Raw genomic sequence first — 21162 nt, forward strand, 5'->3', positions numbered from 1 at the left:
GTCCCCAAAGGACATTCACCAACTTAGGATCGACCCTACGCTAGCGCCCTGAAGAGGCTCGTGGAACAAGGGAAACTGCAACCAATCGGGCCCACTCCGGATCCGCCTGAAGCAAAGAAAACCCGTTTTAAGAACCCTAACGCCTATTGCCAATATCACCAAGGCAAGGGCCATGCCACAGAAACTTGCTTCAAGCTGAAGCACGTTATCCAAGACATGATCGAGAAAGGAGAACTACCCTTACCTTCGCCAGCAAAACCAAACAACAAAACAAACCCTTTGGGAATTCACGCCATTTCAGATGATGAACCAACTCTTGATTGCTCGCATCTCATCTTGCCTATTAAGGACGAGATCAATGCCTTAGGAAAGGACACCCCGGACGGGATGTTCATGTTCAGCGTCGTATCCATGCTCGCGATGTTTCAGCAAATCAAGAAAATCATAGCTAGTCTCTCGGAGAGGATCACCCGACTCGAGGATGCTTACCACCGACTAATATTCAACCCACCAACACCTACAACACTGTTAGAAATTATTAATCTCATTAATTTACATATTCATATATGTGACATTTAAATTAGTCATAAAATTAAATCTAGATCTTATGCATGCAAACATAATTAGAAATAGAGAAGAAATCGTCTTTCTTACTATGGGAGTTTCGGATTAAAGGGCACAAGTAGGATCTCCTTCTTACTTGTTCTTGAGCTTTCCTTATATGGATGAACAAAGATTCAAGCTTAGAATCCCTCCCAAAGATGAATACCCAAGATAACCTCTTAATAAATTAATATTACTTGATCTTGAATAATAATAATAATCTTACTAAAATTGACCCAAAATATTTGTTTTTGTCCTCTTGAAATTTCGGCCAAGAGAGGATGAATATTGAGAGATTTTATTTCTCTAAGCTTTCATAAAATTAGAGAGAGTTTTTATTTTCTTACACTAGAAAATAATTTAAGTTGTGAATGAAAAATTAGAGAGAAAAACTCTCTATAATTGCCCTTTGAAAACCGGGTATGGGGGGGGGGGGTGGCAAGGGCCAATGCATGACCAAGATACTCTTCACAAAAGCAACTAGGTGTGCATGGCTATGAATTAGGTTTTATGATTATGCTTTCCACTTAAACATAATTAACATAATTTAAACCTAATACTCCATCCTTATTTTCGGCACTTACATAAATGGGAGGTCCATTTTATATTTTGTCATTTGTCAATTTGTCATATGTTACATGTTACATGACATGTCACAATGTAATGTATTTTTAACATATTAAAAATCAACGTATTAATAAAAATACGTCATGTACAAAATCGACTTAGTAATTCATAATTACTTGTACGAAAAATGGTTTATCAATTATAAATCACAACATCTTGTATTTATAATAAATTATTCATTCAGTTTCAATTGTTTCGGAAACAATAATTTTATCCAAGTAATAAAAAAATTTGATTACTTAGACCGTATCTTTATTTAATCGAATTACAATAAGACACGTCAATAATACTCACAAAATCGTCCGTCAATTTTAAGCAATTTAATTAACCCGTATCGACATACGATCAATTAAATAAACATTTAAGAGTGTTACCCTTTAGGTATGACCTAAGGGGATCAACTGATCACCACCGTCGCACGACAGTAATGTCAAACTCTAGTCAGCTAATAATTACCGATATGTGTGGACCAGTTGACAGTAAAATATTACTTCCCACGTGTATTCTTAAAATGAGATTTATACATGTGATCATCATGATCGACAGTTGTGATTGCATTATTGTCGGAGGACACATATTCCAACAATTTCCCACTTGTCGTCGACAAGTGTGCGTCACCAATTCTTTTGTCCTATTACTATCTCCCACTCAATGCAAGGTGTCTTTCAGGTCGTACTTGCAAGTGATCATATCGAGAGTGGTTTCCCCGATCTGGAGAATAACTGATTGACCGGAATTATCTACCATAGATACCTTCCGAGCGTGGCCACGCATTTCCAGTTCATTTCTCCTCGAGTGGCCCTGAGATATTGTTATAACCCTGACAAGGGGTGGACAATTCCTATCGCACGTATTCCCTTCGACTAGCCACAGCCATCATAACCCAAAATATGCCCATTTGACCCCATTTACGAAGGTCGTAGTAACATAAATCAAAGTTAATCTGTAACTGTGCCACCTTAGGTGAACAGTCTTTAGTCAAAAGAATCGACTCATTAGAATACTATAGTAGCTCTCGCCACGACCAGGCTATATAAATTTTCCAGAACTCTATAAGCGGTCATAAGGCCCGACAAAGTGTTCCTAATAAATTCACTATGTGATCGACTAGTCATCTCACATGACTCCATGGCACTTGAACTTGCCATCAATCGCATCACACTCTAGTCACTTCGAGACGTCACCTCTTACAAGTGACTATGGGCGAATACTATGTTAATCCGTGTTCACTTTAACGCGGTTCAATTGTCACTACAGCCCGTTTGGATGTAACAATGTATAAAGAAAAGATAAAAGACAAATGTGATTATGAACATGAACAAAAACAACACTTTTAATTTCATTTCAAAATCTAACACAAACTAGGTACACGTTTAAGACCCATGGACACCATATGTCCATTGTGTTTAGCCTGCGATAAAGGCTTGGTGAGCGGATCAGCTATGTTGTCATCCGTCCCAACCTTACATATCGAAATTTCCTTTCTTTTAATGAAATCTCTAATTACATGATATTTTCTAAGTTCATGTCTAGATCTATTACTAGACTTTGGCTCTTTAGCTTGGAAGATAGTCCCACTATTATCGCAATAGAGAGTGATGGGATCATTGGCGGTAGGTACTACTCTTAGACCTTCCGTGAATTGCCTGATCCATACAGCTTCCTTGGCAGCTTCTGATGCTGCAATGTACTCAGCCTCCATTGTTGAATCCGTAGTCATAGCTTCCTTGAAGCTTCTCCAGCTAACAACACCACCATTGAGCATGAAAACGAAACCAGCTTATGATTTCATGTCATCTCTATCCGTTTGGAAACTTGAGTCCGTGTAACCATTAACACGGAGCTCGGTGTCTCCTCCAAACACTAAGATAGAATCCTTAGTTCTTCTCAAGTACTTAAGGATGTTCTTGACGGCTATCCAGTGACTCTCACCTGGATTTCCTTGATATCTACTCGTCATGCTCAAGGCATACGAGACATCAGGACGTGTGCATATCATGGCATACATGATTGATCCAACAATGGAAGCATAAGGGATCAACTTCATGCATTCAACATCATGGGGTTCGGAGGGCGATTAAGACTTGCTCAATATTGTCCCAGTTACCATAGGTACCAATCCCCTTTTTGATTTGTCCATGCTGAAACGTCGAAGAATTTTATCAACATAAGATTGTTGACTTAGTGCCAATATCCTCTTGGATCTATCTCTATGGATCCGGATACCTAATATGCATTGTGCCTCTCCTAAATCCTTCATTTGGAAATGGTTACCTAACCACTTCTTAACAGAAGACAACATTGGAATGTCATTTCCAATGAGTAGTATGTCATCGACATACAAGATTAGGAAGACAACATTGCTCCCACTAAATTTCATGTATAAACATGGTTCCTCAACACTTTGAGTGAAACCATTCTCTTTTATCACATGATCGAATCGATGATTCCAACTTCTTGATGCTTGCTTAAGTCCATAAATGGATCTCTTAAGTTTGGATATTTTGTTAGGATTTTTAGAATCAACAAAACCTTCGGGTTGTATCATGTACACCTCCTCTTCTAAATGCCCATTTAGAAAAGCGGTTTTGACATCCATTTGCCATATTTCATAATCATGAAATGCGGCAATTGCTAACAAAATCCGTATGGATCTTAGCATGGCTACAGGGGTGAAGGTTTCATCATAATGAAGACCTTGGACTTGGGTAAATCCTTTTGCCACTAGCCTAGCTTTGTAGATATCATCATGTCCTTCTATGCCATTCTTGACCTTGAAAATTCATTTGAATTAAAGAGGTCTTGCCCCTTTAGGCAAATCCACCAAGTTCCAAACTTGGTTTTCATGCATAGAATCCATCTCGGACTTCATGACTTCAAGCCATAAGGAGGAATTTGGACTAGAGATTGCGGCCTCGTAGGTGGCGGGCTCGTCACTTTCTAAAAGCAACACATCGAGTGTTCCATCTTCTTCGATAAGTCCCACATATCGATCGGGATGGCGAATAACTCAGCCCGTTCTTCTAAGAGGAGGAGGGACAACCGCGCTAGACGACGAAGGAACATCTTCTTGCGTCTCTACCTCGGTTTGTGGCTCTTGAACTTCATCAAGTTCAAAATTTCTCCCACTCTGTCTCTTAGAAATAAATTCTCTTTCTAAGAAGACAGCCTCGCAAGACACAAACACTTTTTTTTCTTGAGGCTTGTAGAAGTAATATCCTCGAGAGGTCACGGGGTAACCTACAAAGATGCATTTTTCAGATCTTGGGGCAAGCTTGTTGTCGGTCTTTGCCTTGACGTAAGCATTACATCCCCAAATCTTCATGTAGGATAGATTAGGAACTCTTCCTTTCAATATCTCAAATGGAGTCTTTTCGGTTGCCTTTGTGGGACTATTATTCAAAGATATAATTGCAGTTTGGATTGCAAATCCCCAAAACGAGTTCGGTAACTCGGTTTGACTCATCATGGATCGAACCATATCAAGTAGGGTTCGATTTCTCCTTTCAGCAACACCATTGAGTTGTGGTGTTAGGGGTGGAGAGAGTTGTGATATAATACCACAACCTTTCAAGTGTGAATCGAATTTATGGCTAAGATATTCTCCACCTCGATCGGATCGTAGTGTTTTTATCTTTTTGTTCAATTGGTTCTGTACTTCATTTTGAAATTCCTTGAATTTCTCAAAAGCTTCACTTTTATGCTTCATTAAATAGATATACCCATATCTACTCAAGTCATCGGTGAAGGTTATGAAGTAGTCATAGTTTCCTCGAGCGGTGATACTCATTGGTCCACACACATCGGTACGTATGAGTCCCAATAGTTCACTTGCTCGAGTTCCTTTACCACTAAAAGGATTACGAGTCATTTTGCCAAGAAGGCAATATTCGCATGTTCCATATGATTGGTAATCAAATGGTGTAATCACATTAGTCGAAATTAATCTTTTGATGCGATTTTCGTTTACGTGACCTAATCGACAATGCCAAATGAACGATTCATTTGGATCACTTGATTTGAGTTTCTTTGATTGAATGTTGTAGATGTCATTAGTCGGATTCGAGGTTTCTAAAATGTAAATGCCATTAATGGAAGGAGCTTGGCCTATAACCAAATCGTTCCTTGAGATAGTACAACGATTGTTTTTAATGTCAAAACAAAAACCGTCCATGTCCAACATCGCGATTTAAATAATGTTTTTAGAAAGTGTAGGCACATAAAAACAATTATGTAAATACAACTCAATTCCATTGGGCAAAGCTAATACATAAGTTCCTTTGGATTCGGCCGCTACTCGAGCTTCATTTCCAAGGCGTAGATCCACATCTCCTTTTCTAAGCCTCTTCACGTCTCTTAACCCCTGTAAATGAATACAAAGGTGAGAACCACAACCGGTATCCATTACCCATGTCGTAGTGGAAGTATAATTTACATCAATAACATAAATTTCCTTAGGAATTTTACCTTTTGGAACGATGATTCCTTCCCTTATAATTCGCAAATATACGGGACAATTCCTAAGCCAATGTCTCATGCCATAGCAATAATGGCACTCATCTTCAACTTGCTTGAAGTTATTCCCTTTCTTTCCCTTCTTCTTGAACTTTTTGCCCTTGGAAGCAAGAACTTTATTGCTTGAGCTCCCACTAGTTTCGGCATCTTTCTCTTCCAAAGACAAAGATCCTATAGATTTTATGAGGCGGTCTTCTTGAGAGGGGCTCACAAGAGATCTTGTAGTAGTAGGAGGTTTAGAAGAAGTGATGAAGTTTAGGTTTCCATCCGAACCTATCCCAAAATGAAGTTCTCTAGTAGTGTCAAAATCATTGTTGAAGCAAACGTCGTCAAAAACATTGTGGCAAGACTCAATGGTAATCGGTGTAGTAGCGTTTGATGGATTCATTGTAATGAACTACAAGTATTGAGGAAAAGGAAATATTAACATTTGTCTTTTTAAATCATACTTGTAAATATTTTAACAAGATATGAGCATTTATATAGCGACCTCTACCCAACTATTATAAATGATTTCGAGATCCAAATTCATATTAACTTGGGCACGGGGTAGCCGATTCATCCCTCATCAATATAACTCGATGGATTAACTCTTTAATCGATTCTACTTTTAGAACTCTCTGTCGATAAAATTACTCTAATATTTATCTATAGCCCGGAACACATGCGACTACGGTCACGAATACTTCCGTTGAGATCAATCCAAATTTCAAATAAATGTGTCCATGATCCAAATTCACATTAACTTGGGCACGGGGTAGTCGATTCATCCCTTATCAACATGAATTCGGTGGATAGACATTTATCACCCACTTCCCCTACGTAACAAGGTTTGTACCCCGGTGTGGCCGAGCGCACTCCCTTACGAAATAGGTTTTCATGGTTTCTACTTTTTGGTAAGGCTAAGTCTCAATTGTTTATTTTAGCGAGAGGTCATGTCAATTTATTATCTATCACGTTTTAAGTGAATTAAAGCGGTGAAATACGATAATTGTAATTGACACGGTCGATAAACTCGATTAAAATGCATGTTTAGTTATGGCGATTTAGCGATGCATGCAACATATAAATAAAATGCAAAGCATCAATAAAATCCTAGTATGACCTTCCTAAAATAGTAAATCTAAGAAACTATTACAAATTCGGAAACCAACTCCTTTGGTCCCTTGAACTTCGGTCTTGACACGCATTTCAAGGCAACACTTTCTTTAATGGATCGCCTTCTCGTGTGGCACCGTCTTCAAGGAACTCCGGAATAAATAAATTACATAATAAATTACATAATTTCCTATTATACATTTGTAATTAAAAATAAAAATAAATCTATTAAATTACAAAACAATGATACGAGATCACAATAAATTACAACCGAATCGATATTCCCATACATTTCGGGTAATATCAATTAAAAAACTAAGGTCATACTAAGTAAAATTACATAATTCAAAAATTACATAAAATTCAAATATGACAATCATAAATAAAATGCAGCATTATAATATGTATGAACATGCCCAATTTTATGCTAAATCGCCTTTAAGGAGCCAATATCGTATATTAATCGGTTTTACGGATTTGCGTGATTTAACCTTTTAAAATCACAATAATTACATAAATTCATATTTATGTACAAGTTAATTACCCTAACCAACTTAGGACTCAAAATTAGTCTCCACTAACTTTTGACAATAATTAACCTAGATTTCTTAATATTGTTCATGAATGGACCTAAAATACAAAGTTATGTCATAAACTTCAAATTAAATCATAAAAATTTCAAATAAATTTGAAATTTGAAATTTAAACTCATGAACATTCTGGAAAAATACCATGACACTCATAATGTTCAAAACTTAGGTTAAAAATTTCGAAAATTATCGAGAAAAACAATGTTGCGGTTTATTGGATTTATCAATTATTACCATAAAAATATGAGAAAAATTATTTTTATTAGCTTTTCACTTTTAGATCTGAAATATATGATAAAATTCAATATGTGACGTTTTTCCTTAGTCATGAAGTATGTTTTAGCATTTTTACTAATTAAAGTTACTATTTATGTGATTTTTCATCAAAAATTCCTAAATCATGCATAAAGCCTTCATTATAGCCAAATATTTTACACACATCTTGTAAAATTTCATGTAACAACATACTAAATTTCCATGACCAGATTCGAAATATAACTCATATTAACCTATTTTCCCATTTAAATACGATTTTAACTTGAAAAATCCATATTTCGAGCATAACAACTCATTTTATTATGAAACTTTACAGGCCATCAATAGATAATATATGTGAAAACATATCCATAAACCACTAAAAAAATCGAAGTTTAGCTATTTTTAGTCCAAAAATGACATTTTTATCATAAAAATCACATTTTAATGCCATTATTATATAAAATGAACAATAAAATCCATAAATAAACCAAAAAGTCCTAAATACATTTTAGGACCAGAAACTTTAATATGCAAATAAATTTCGTGATATTTCATAATAAACACAAATTTATAAGTTTTGTTTGTTAATCTTATAACTCGGAAAAACAATAACCGATTTGCATGCTAACAACCTAAGGCTCATGATATCGCTTGTTAGAAATTATTAATCTCATTAATTTACATATTCATATATGTGACATTTAATTTAGTCATAAAATTAAATCTAGATCTTATGCATGCAAACATAATTAGAGATAGAGAAGAAATCGTCTTTCTTACTATGGGAGTTTCGGATTAAAGGGCACAAGTAAGATCTCCTTCTTACTTGTTCTTGTGCTTTCCTTATACGGATGAACAAAGATTCAAGCTTAGAATCCCTCCCAAAGATGAATACCCAAGATAACCTCTTAATAGATTAATATTACTTGATCTAGAATAATAATAATCTTACTAAAATTGACCCAAAATATTTGTTTTTGTCCTCTTGAAATTTCGGCCAAGAGAGGATGAATATTGAGAGATTTTATCTCTCTAAGCTTTCATAAAATTAGAGAGAGTTTTTATTTTCTTACACTAGAAAATAATTTAAGTTGTGAATGAAAAATTAGAGAGAAAAACTCTCTATAATTGCCCTTTGAAAACCGGGTATGGGGGGGGGGGGGGGGGTGGCAAGGGCCAATGCATGACCAAGATACTCTTCACAAAAGCAACTAGGTGTGCATGGCTATGAATTAGGTTTTATGATTATGCTTTCCACTTAAACATAATTAACATAATTTAAACCTAATACTCCCTCCTTATTTTTAGACTTACATAAAATGGGAGGTCCATTTTATATTTTGTCATTTGTCAATTTGTCATATGTTACATGTTACATGACATGTCACAATGTAATGTATTTTTAACATATTAAAAATCAACGTATTAATAAAAATACGTCATGTACAAAATCGACTTAGTAATTCATAATTACTTGTACCAAAAATGGTTTATCAATTATAAATCACAACGGCTTGTATTTATAATAAATTATTCATTCTGTTTCAATTGTTTCGTAAACAATAATTTTATCCAAGTAATAAAACAATTTGATTACTTAGACCGTATCTTTATTTTATCGAATTACAATAAGACACGTCAATAATACTCACAAAATCGTCCGTCAATTTTAAGCAATTTAATTAACCCGTATCGACATACGATCAATTAAATAATCAATTAAGAGTGTTACCCTTTAGGTATGACCTAAGGGGATCAACTGATCACCACCGTCGCACGAGAGTAATGTCAAACTCTAGTCAGCCAATCATTACCGATATGTGTGGACCAGTTGACAGTAAAATATTACTTTCCACGTGTATTCTTAAAATGAGATTTAAACATGTGATCATCATGATCCACAGTTGTGATCGCATTATTGTCGTAGGACACATATTCCAACAAACACGTCCAAGGGAGGGTCCCTTAAACACCCAAAACTCCCAATTCCAAAATGGACTACTTCTGCGACCATTCTGGCACGCACCTCACAACATAAATCACAATAATCAACCTCATAATAATCACTTTCACAAAAACTACCCACATAAAAACTTCCCTCACAAGAACTATCCTTCGAGGAATACCCCTTCAAGGTACACTCGCGACCCTGAAATCAATGGCATTTGGAGAGATGACGTAGATGACGTCTATATTATCTCAGGAAGGGCAAGCAAACCAAAGAGATTGATCACCTTACTCGATCTGAAGGCGTTTACCAGAACCCAAACAACACAACAAACAATCCGTCAGCAAGCAATGACAAATCGTCCTAGACGTTGACATTCAACCTAGGGTTTCCGAGAACTCAATCCTCAAACAACATCAGAAGGCCAAGGCTGAGATATCCATCTGGCAAATAATCGCCACATCCTTTGAGCACCGACAGGCTTTGCTTCAAGCCTTGGGGAAGCTGACGTTACCTTTCACCTCCTCACCCGAAGAAGTGATAGCCCATATGACCAGGGACATCCCTGACCTGAACAACCCATCATCTTCTCTGACGAGGATATCCCTCTCTTTGGAGCCAACTACAACTTGGCCCTATACATCACCGTGCAATGCTTAAAAAAGAGAATACCCATGGTCTTGGTGGATGACGGATCTGCAGTCAACGTCATTCCTCTCAAAACAGCTCATAAACTAGGGATCAAAGAAGTTGACCTAGTCCCAACCAATCAAGGAGTTCACGCCTATGACGACACTCGTCGTAAGGTCGCAGGTCTTATCACCCTAACCATCACAATTGGACCCTTGGAGAGACAAGCCAGTTTCCAAGTAGTCGACATCGACGCATCATTCAACATGCTTCTAAGGCGCCCTTGGATCCATGCTGCCAAAGCCGTTATATCTACCCTTCAGCAGAAAATTAGGGTCCCCTTCGACGAGAAAACAATCACAATTCCTGCATCCCCAAACAAAGCTGTCATGAAAAAGGGGATAGCCTCTCAAGTCACTGAGGAGATCGACAACGAGATGTGGAGATTCCAAGCCGTGAATGCCCCAACCGACGAACCAACACCTTTTGATTGTGATCCGTTCTCAAACCTCACGATCAACCGCATCTTGATGCGCCAAGAGTATTTCCCGGGCATGCCTCTTAACCCACTGAAAAGCACCTTGCCTCCCCTGAAACAGGCCAAGGTCCCCAACATCTCTTTCGGACTAGGCTACGAGCCGACCGATGAAGACATCCGGGAGATGGGTCTCCTCGTGAGGAAGCGGAAAAAGCAAGGAATTATCCTCCGCCTATATCACTTGACCCCCAACGAATATTTCATCCTCGAAGGAGAGTCCGAACTTTACGACGGTTTTCCTGAGAAAATCTACGACCCCATAACAAAGGTCAAGCATCGGGTATAGAAGTCTTTCAAGACTGCTACTTCATCCCTGACAACAACACCAATGCTGTATCGATCAAGTCTAAATCGACCCCCTGCCTAGACGGGCAAGCTGCAAGCCTCCTTTTTGGAGAAGACAACATCAAGCACCTCAACTACGAGGACATCATAAACATTTCTCTTAAAAACAACCAGTTCAACCCTACTGCCTTGATCTCTGACGCTAACCAAGAGAAAGTGATAGACTATCGCACACCTATGCAAAAATAAATACCCTAGACACAAATGAATGTAGTACGTAGGGGTTGAATCTACATAGAGACGTTAGTTATTAATTAGTTGTTATAGAGTGAATTTTATCTTGAGTCGATGCGGTTGATTGATTGATTTGATTTATGTTGATGTAAAAACAATAATAAAGAAAGAGTCTAGGGAAGTCGGGTCATACATGCAAATATATGTAAATGCTTTATGTCAAACTCGGATTAGATAGTAATGATAATTGTTTAGGCTTAAAGACACCCACCTCTCAATATTAGTGCCAATCATAGAACGGGTCCTAACAATCTCTCGATATTGCTAGGTCGTCTACTAAAACATACTTAGTCTGATTAATTTTCATGCCTCTTGACTTATAAAAACGAATTAACAAATTTAATCTAAGACAATGGCCAGTGGCCAATAATCAAATATTAACAATAAGGTACAAGCATGTTATAGAAACTATTATGTGATCACTAAGCATCCTAATTTATCATGTTACAAATACTTTTTATGCATGGCTCCCTTTATCCCCTAGACAAGATATACTACTGACACGTCTATCGTGTACCTGTCAAAAATAAACTAACTAAACTAACTATATAGCTAGGGAAGTCAGGTCGATCTCCACAGGGAGGCAAGATATCTGTAGTAGTCCGTCTATTTGGTCACAAATGGGGGGGGGGGGGGGCGTTTGAATTGTTATCTAAACTACGAGTTTTAAAGGAAAGAGAGATAAAGGGTAAGAGCAGTAAAAACAAGAAATAAGGATAAAACTATCAGATAGAGAGGGACATGTCAGGATTTCGGTTCACTACGGTAGTCCAGTGACTCAGCTGTAAATGACTCAGACGAATTAATGTAAGACGCATGTTGAAAGGTCCTTTCGGTCCACTTTCTATCCTAAAATACCACTAACTTAATTTTCATTCTCGTCAGGGTAGTCTACTGTTCATAGCAGGCCTATTTAGTCCAATCTTTCGATCTAGGATTAATTTTAGCCAGATTAAAGGTTGACTCAGAAGTGTGCACTCAACTAAGTCGAATAAATACAATTAAATTGCTATGGTGACAGAGTCTTATAATCAATTCATCTAATTCATCTAATACATCGTCACATTCCTACCACAGATCCCCTAATCCCAACATGAAAGGGGTTTAGCTACTCATGTCGCTAATTAAACTAACAGCAGATAAAATTCCAGCAGTAGACATAATGAACTAATAAGTAAATTGCATAAAAGAGAAATTAGGGCAAAGGAATTAAATGGAGTAAACAAGAAATTAAAGCAAACAATGATTAATTATTAATAAGAGAGAAGAAAGGAATTACAATCAAGCGAATTCCGGCGTAAAGAACACAAAATCCGAGTGACAACAATCCGAGAGCAAGGTTACAGTGAAGAGAAAAGCAACGTAACAAAGTTTACAGTCGAAAGTTTAGATAATGGAAAAAGATAGATCCTAATGACCTAGTAAAGCGTGCTTAAATAGCAAAGTAATTAAGTTTAGCGAAATAAACATAACACGGGCTGTTTTAAACCCAAAACAGCGAAACCACTCGATCGAGTGGATTAAAACCACTCGATCGAGCAAACACCTCAGCAAATCTACTCGATCGAGTAGAAAGTTACTCGATCGAGTAACTCGTCTTTCTGCAGCTAAGGATCGAGTAGAATTCTACTCGATCGACCATCCTGGGACGTAAAAACCACTCGATCGAGTGGTGAAACGGCTCGATCGAGTTCTTTATCTTCAAATCAGCTCAAGTCCGTCACCGACTGCCTCGTAATGCGTGCCAACACTCTTCCAAACGCAGTATCTCACTCTGGAAAAATCCCGTCTCCTCTAAATGCATGCAAAAAGGACGAAAAAGAGTACGATTCCACTACTTTCGCGTTCATTTCTACAAAATAGACAAAACGAACCAAAGTAGCCAATTCGGGGCAAAATACTATAAAAACAGTATAAAATTGCATAGAAATACGTGCTGAAATAGGCTAAAAGGCTATATAAAACGCACGTATCAAATCTCCCCAAACCGAACCTTTACTCGTCCTCGAGTAAACTAAAATGCAACTAATGGAACGGAAATGATAACTCAGAGCTAGCTTAACTTGTCTACTTGAACCAATTTAATGCAACAAAGATTAACAGTTAAAGCTAAGCAGTCAATACGCAAACGAATTATAAGCTGTTCAGAAATATAGCCAACCTATCGACCTTGCAAGACCAATAAAATCGGACTCTCTCGTGGTCACTCTTCTCTCATGAAGCAAAGGGTGAATGTTATATGTAAAAGAGAGAAGAAAAGACAGTCACTCACCTAACTGCGACCTACATAGCATGTATGCAACAAAAATGAAAGACAATTCAAGTACTAATGCACACACTCCAACCAATAATGTCCGTCACAGCCGAGTGCTTACAAATAATTTGGGAATAGTGAAGTTCAGGTGAGAAAGGCAAAATATGTTATGGTAATGTGGAGGTAAAAGCGTCAAGCTAGTTCCTAACAGGACCATAATAAAAACCATCCGAATCTACACTGACTGAAAAACTAAGTACAGGTGCCCTTCATTTGGCACAAAACTCACTAAACTCAAACACAATCTCCTCAAAAATAATGGGATAAAACGGAGAAGTCAGACGGTCACCAACTTCCCTTCTTTAAACACCGTCTGAAATAACTAACTGAAACAAAACAACTTTTTTTTTTCCAAACTTTCTTTTTTTTCTCTTCTTTTCTCACGTTTTCAGCTTCTTTTTTTTTCATTTTTTTTTCTTTCTTTCTTTCACGTCTTTTTTTTTCTTTTCTTTTCTTAATTCTTTTTTTTCCTTCTTTTCCCTCCTTCCTCTATTTTCCAACAACTCCATACAAAAGAGATACGGGCCAGACTGCAGATGAAAACTCATACCCAAAAGAACATACTAACTAGCTTGACTAGGCAGGCTTAATTTGGAATGTAGCTAATGAGTCAAAAAGGCAAGTTTTGGCTAATGTGGAGCTAAATGGGTGAAAAATATAAGGAAAGGGAAGTTTGCAAGCACCTCCCTGCATGTGACACCAACCACAAACCGAATATGTGCATTTGACGAGAAATTGAATGTCATAAAAGTGCAAAAATGATGAACATGCTATGCAAGGAGTACTACTCTCAATTCCTAATGAACTGGTCATGAATGTCACCAGTTATGGCTCTAAAACTAAGAATTTTCAAGTAGTTTGCCAATTTATCAGGTCAAGTCTAAACAGTCAGCTATATTTGAACAGAAACTCGTAGACTATGCGTATGACAAAGCTAATAACTATCAAAAGAAGTGCAAGGCTCAAGCAAAAAGACAAGTTATAGTGCATTATCATCATGGAAATCTACCGTTCCGACTCAACCTATATGCAAAAGTAAACGTGAATTTTTTTGATTTTTTTGAAATTTTCTAATTTTTTTTTATTTTTGATTTTTATGAAAATAAACAACAATGCAAAGCTGAAAAATAAACGTGAATGCAAAAACAGATGCAAATGCAGACTCAAAAGGATGCAATACCCTCCCCAAACCAAAACGGACAACGCCCTCGTTGTCCTCCAGTATACACCAGCAGATATATACGGGGGAACGGGAATATACAACCAAAATAAAATAAAAACAATAAATAAAAAGGAGACAAAAATAAAAGAGTAAGAGATACATACAAAATACGAACTTCCCCAAACCAGCCCGAAAACTAGGGAAGTGAGTAGACCAGTAGCTACTCGTCGTCGTCGTCGTCGCTGTCACGGACGTCCTCCACCCTAAACTCTGGGTCTCTCTCCTCCTCTGCTCCTCAGCTCGAGCTCTCTCCACTGCCACCTCCGGGTCCTCGTCCCCGTCCTCGTTCTCGTCCTCCTCCTCCTCAGACACCGGGTACCCCTCAGGTGGGTACCTGTAGAAGGAAGGGTGTGGCCAACCCTCTGGGATCGGACGGCGTCGCCACAAGTGGTACTCGTATAGAGGGTGCAAGGCAAGAGCCAAGTCCCTCTCCATACGAGCCTGACGCTCTGCAACCTCAAGCAACAAACCGTAAACAGCGCCCCCTTGGTCCGGGACCGCGGGCGCCACAAAGGGAGGAGGTGGTACGAAAGTAGCCGGTAGGTCCGGCTGAGTCTGTGTCTGGTCAGTGGGAGTGGAGTAGGAGTGGTAGTAGTAGTGGGAGTAGGGGTCGGAGCGGGAGTAGCCGTGGAAGGCTGGGCACTCCCTGAAGGTGTGGACCCCTCTCCGGTCTCAAGACGCCTCTTCTTGGCGGCGGGTGCAGTGGGAGGTGGTCGGCGTGGAAGGTGAAGGTCAGGCAGTGGTGGCAGGCGGGCGCCCCTAGCAACAGTAGGAAGGGGCTCTAGACGGGGGAGAGTCTCATAAGGTAAGTCGACAGACAGGAAGCCGTCTATCTTCCATGTCTGGTAGTCTGGGGTAAGCCAATGCTGAGAAAGCATGGCATCCAGACTCAGTAGCCTCTCTCCCTGGAGGTACTGTAAGTCACGAGGCCAAACGGGGATGAGGGAACGGGCAAGAATGGTGGATATGCCACCGCAGGCAATGGTTCCCGTCTCCTTCTTCCCCTGGCTCTGAAGTTACTGGGCGGTCAAGTAAGCTATGTTGAGAGTAAAAGGACCCTCACAGTCGATGTTCAGGTAACCGCCCAGGATGGAGAGCTCAGTGTTTGTGATGTTGTTCGGCTCCTTTCGGCCGAAAATAGTGCTCCCTATCAATCTAAGAAAACAACGGACAGCGGGGAGGTGGACCTGTTAGAGCTTTCGCTCCTGAAAAGTGGTGTGGGACAGGGTCCTCCAAAGCTGACGGAAGACCCTCCTAGGGGCGGCAATCGCGCCCGTAGAGGTAAGGCCAAGTAACCTACCAAACTCCCCTAAGGTCATCGGAAAAGTCCGGTTAAACAACCGGAAGGACACTGAAGAACTAGAGGGGTCAGCATCGTGTGCCCCTGAGGAGAAGGTAAAGGAGCTGAGAAACTCGAGGCTCAGCTCCAGAAAAGTACGGCCGCTCATAGTGATGAGCCCGGCCATCCCCGTGCCCCGTAGTAAGTGACAAACCGACTCGTAAATGTCGAGTCTCACAAGTGCCGATTTCTCTAGAAATCGGGAAGGAACATGCACACAGCCTAGCAGGTCATAAAATTTCTTACGATGTAAAGCGTTAACAAAATGTACCTGCGGGTAGTCTGCGTGAGAGTCGAGGGAAGTGTCCCCTCGGACCGTGGATGCTGTAAGTAGAAGCGATTGAAGCGAAGAGAAGTAGAGGTGGCTGGGGCTGGCGAGAACGAGATCATCACGACCCCGCCCGGAACCCGAAGTAGTAGCCCGTGCGGTGACGGAGTGAGGGACCAAGGCTGCTCGAGCAAGTGCACACAAGCGAGTCCACCCATGTAAGTAAAAGCAATGGCTGGTGTAGGAGTAGTGGCTGTTATGGCCACCACTGAAGAAGAACTAGCAGCAGTGCTAGCAGTGGTGGTGACCGTAGAGGAAGAGGCAGCCTGAACTGAGCTAGCAGCAGAGCTAGCTGGAGCAAAAACTGTACCTGCAGCTGAAACTAGGAACACTAGGGCTGCGGTAGTCACTAAAGTGGAGACAGTGGCAACATCAGGGGCCATTGTCTCAGACAGAGACGGACTAGAGGACGAACTAGTAGAGGGTAAAGAGCTAGAATCCATCCTGTAAACAAAGGGTAGGGGGTATGATAAGAAGCCGCGGCTAATAGTGGCTAAAATCAGCACGAAAAACCAGCAGAAACAACATGTGGAACCCCTACCAGTCGAAAATTTCGACTTACAGCATACAATTCCTAACAATTCCTCAAAAATTTCGAAAAACACCGTGTAAACAGCAGTAGGGGACGGGATAGCAGGTAATGACAACAACAATTAACAACAACTGAGGTTAATTAAATCATGGCAGCATATAAACTCGTCTGACAGTCGGAAAGCTCGACTGAAACAGCCCTATTCGCGAAATTTTGCGCAATAATCGAATTAATCATGCAACAACAGCGAGGAAAGGGGATAGATCATCAAGTAAGACAAGAAAGGCCAGACAAAGGTAAGTAAAGTCGAAAAATTCGACCGTCCCAACAAATTCGAAACCCTAATTCCAATTTACCTCAAAAAAATTGCAAAAATAATGAAATCAAAATGCAAAGAAGGTAGAGGAATCACTTACTTGATGAATACAACCTACAAATTGCAAATAATCTTCAAATAAACAAGCAAAAGAGGCGATTTTTGTTCGAAAAAATTGCAAACCCTAGCCCTTCTTTAAAACCGTGAAAACGAGCACAATCAAGGGGGAAATTAAGGGGTTTTGAAAGATTAATTAGCAAGCAATAGATTGTAGGAGGCGGATTTGGTGATTGAGCAAGAAAAAATGGGGATTTGGGGGAGTTTTTGTCGCAAATAGGGAAGAGGGAGACGAAAATTAGGGAAAAATGAAAATAGAAACAAAAGTAAAGAGTTTAAAAGAAACTCCCTGCGTCCTGTGCATTTTACTCGATCGAGTGGTTTTAAACCACTCGATCGAGGACTTTTGATGATCCTGTTACTCGATCGAGTAGAATTCTACTCGATCGAGAAGTCCCCTTTATTGCTTTACTCGATCGACCAGATGAAGCACTCGATCGACCATATTTTCACTCGATCGAGTACAAAAAGTACTCGATCGAGCTCTTTTCTCGCGTAAGCTCTTGAATTTCATCATTTCTTCCTTTGGAATGCGTAAAACTTCCCCAAACCTGCATAAGAACACGTGCAAAAATATCCCAAAATACCAAATACGCAGAAGAACAGTATATAGTCTTAAATCTACGCTAAAAACTGTCTGTAAACTAATTGTCCTAATAAAAGCATTAAAACAAATTCAACGGAAAATTCAAAAATTATTTATTAGAAAGTGTTACACGGGGCATTTCCCCGCTCAATTCCTAATGCAATTCAGTAGCCCCTTGAAGGGCTCGATTGGAGGACGTCATTTCAGCAACGTTGATTGTCCTCTTCAACTTCCATGAGCATGAATTATCATTTGAAACGGTAGGAGGGGAGTAGTTCACATCCACATAAGCGCGAACTTTCCTCGTCCTTGCTCCTTCATTGCTTTCATTTGTACCTGCAGCAAGGAAAACAGACAAACTTTCCTCCTTTTTGCTCTCAGTCTGAGGCGGAGGGGTAACAATTGCAGCACAATACTCCAAATTTTCAACTGGAGTGTCAATAATAGGGTCAATAGAAGAGAGAGCATTGCAAGACTGAGCTTGCATGGGAGCCCTCCGGGACTTAGCGATGAAAATCAGCTCCTCATCTCCTACCCGAAAGGTCAAAGTCTTTCCCGACGTCGATAATCGCACGAGCAGAGAGACAAAAATGGTCTCCCTAAAATAATAGGGGTGTGTGCATCTTCGGGGATGTCTAAGACAACGAAATCAACGGGAATAAAGAACCTCCCGATCCTCACAGGTACGTCTTCTACTATACCTAGTGGCCGTGATATACTACGGTCGGCTATCTGGACTATCATGTTGGTGCAACTCAGCTTTGTCAAACCAAGTCTCTTAGCCAGAGACAACGGTAAGACACTCACGCTAGCGCCTAAATCGCATAGCGCGTTATCAATCAAATAGGTACCAATATGACACGGAATTGAAAAACTACCCGGGTCCGACTGCTTAGGAGGTAACTTATTTTGAAATAGGGCTGACCCCACCTCAGTCAAAGCTACGGTCTCACTATCGCTAATACTCCTCTTACGCGATTAAATTTCCTTCATAAACTTAAGATAAGAGGGTACCTTTGTCAGCAACTCAGTGAACGGCACAGTGACTTCCAAGCTTTTCAGAAGTTCGACAAATTTGCCGAATTGTTGACTGGCCTTAGAATTCTGCAGACGCCTGGGGAAGGGAACCGTGATAGGTATCTCGAGTCCCTTGTTTCTCTCTTCCAATGTATCTTCCGGAGCAAGTTCTTTATCCTTTGGACGCTTCTTACCTCTCGAACGAGGTCTTTCCGGTGATTTATCGCTTCAACGAGCACTAGCAGGCTCTCGAATAAGCTTCCCGTCATCAAAACTACTCGATCGACCAATATACCCATTCGATCGAGTAGAATCTTCGTCAATATCACTCGATCGAGTAAAATTTTCACTCGATCGAGTAACTCCATTTTGCTCTTCACTCGATCGAGCAGAAAAACTACTCGATCGACCAGTCTGCTCTTCCTGTTCACTCGATCCAGTGGAAAAACCACTCGATCGACCACTTTCTTCACCAAATATGCTCGATCGACCACCTGAAACCAGACGATCGGGCACTTGCTTTGCTGTGAGATCACTTTCTTCGCCAGAACACTGTTCACCATCAGTTACAGCTCTCCTTGGGTCTGATTTTTGTATTTCCGGTCCCTCATAAGAACGACCGCTTCTCAGATTTATCAAGTTTACCGTCTCATGTAGATTCTTCTCATTTTGAGTCGGTAATTGACCCTGCTTTCTTGAAGATTGGTTCATAGCTAGTTGGGCAACTTGAGTTTCAAGTGCCTTTATGGACGCATCTTTCTGTTGATCACTCAGCTGAAACTTCTTTGTAAAAGCTTGCAACATAGACTTAAGCTCACCAATTTCACTCACCCCACCGGAAGATGATGCACCATGGTTAGGAGGAGTAAAGGAAGGAGGCTTTTGAAAGCCTTGTTGATTCTTATGTGGAGGAACATAAGGTTGCTGCTGGTGCGGAGGAGGAGTAGGATTAAGCACATTTTGACTAGTCCACCTCAAATTGGGGTGGACTGCCCCTTGATTATTGTAATAGGAACCTCCTCCTTGCCTATATTGCTGAAAGGCAAGGACTTGTTCCTTCTCTACAAGACAGCCAATAGCAGTGTGGCCATTATTACTCCCACATCTCTCACAAGAAACGGTCTCTCCTCTAGTAAGAACATGGACCGTCTGAGGCTCCCCAACAGCTTGTAGCTCCAACTTGTCAAATCTAGCATTCATGGTCTCCAGTTGAGCCAAAACCTGCTTATTAACTACATGAACTGTTCTAATCCCATCCCTTGGGTTACCATACTCAGCACTGTGATTTGCCATCTCCTCAATAAGGGACCATCCCTTATCATCATCGGTGTTTTCCTGGAATCTTCCACTAGATGCCGCATCAAGTATGGCTCTTTGGTCGTCATACAACCCATTGTAGAACTGATTAGCTAGAAACCATGGGTCAAAACCATGGTGAGGAATAGACCTCACCAACTTCTTGAATCGTGACCATGCTTCATAAAAAATTTCATCGGGAGCCTGTCTGAAACTGGTAATCTTGGCCCTCAGCATATTGGTGCGCTGTGGAGGAAAATATCTCTTGTAAAAGGCAAGAGCAAGAGACTCCCAATCTGTAACCCCAGCAGCTGTGCGGTCCAAGTCAGTCAGCCACTCCCTGGCTGAATCAACTAAAGAGAAAGGAAATAGAATCTCCTTAATCTTGTCTTGAGTTACCCCCTTAGTGGTGGGGATAGTAGAACAGTAATCGGTAAAGGTCTCCATATGCTTCCTCGGATCTTCACCTGCCACACCTCTATAGATATTCCTCTCTACCAAATTGATATAAGAAGGACGGATGTTGAATGTATTCCCATCCTCAGTCTGGAGATTGAAACCTTTCGGAATAGAGGATGCTTTAGGCACTGAATGACTTGAAAGCTTTGGCATCTTTACTGTAGAAATCGGACTGTCTTCGAAAAGAGAGTGATGTAGCTCTGGCTCGAAAGTACTCAAGTCTTCCTTTCGTGATTTTCTCTGCAGACGG

At 40.1% G+C, this 21162-nt stretch overlaps 1 non-coding gene across 1 annotated transcript; it reads left to right on the plus strand.

The window, feature by feature from the left end:
• Positions 1–20583: 20583 nt before the first annotated feature.
• LOC141625293 (small nucleolar RNA R71) lies at positions 20584–20690 on the plus strand. The gene has a single exon (XR_012535080.1). It is a non-coding gene; the product is annotated as a small nucleolar RNA R71 (small nucleolar RNA).
• The last annotated feature ends 472 nt before the right edge of the window (positions 20691–21162 follow it).

Source organism: Silene latifolia, chromosome X (assembly GCF_048544455.1).
Source record: "Silene latifolia isolate original U9 population chromosome X, ASM4854445v1, whole genome shotgun sequence".
Lineage (NCBI taxonomy): Eukaryota > Viridiplantae > Streptophyta > Magnoliopsida > Caryophyllales > Caryophyllaceae > Silene > Silene latifolia.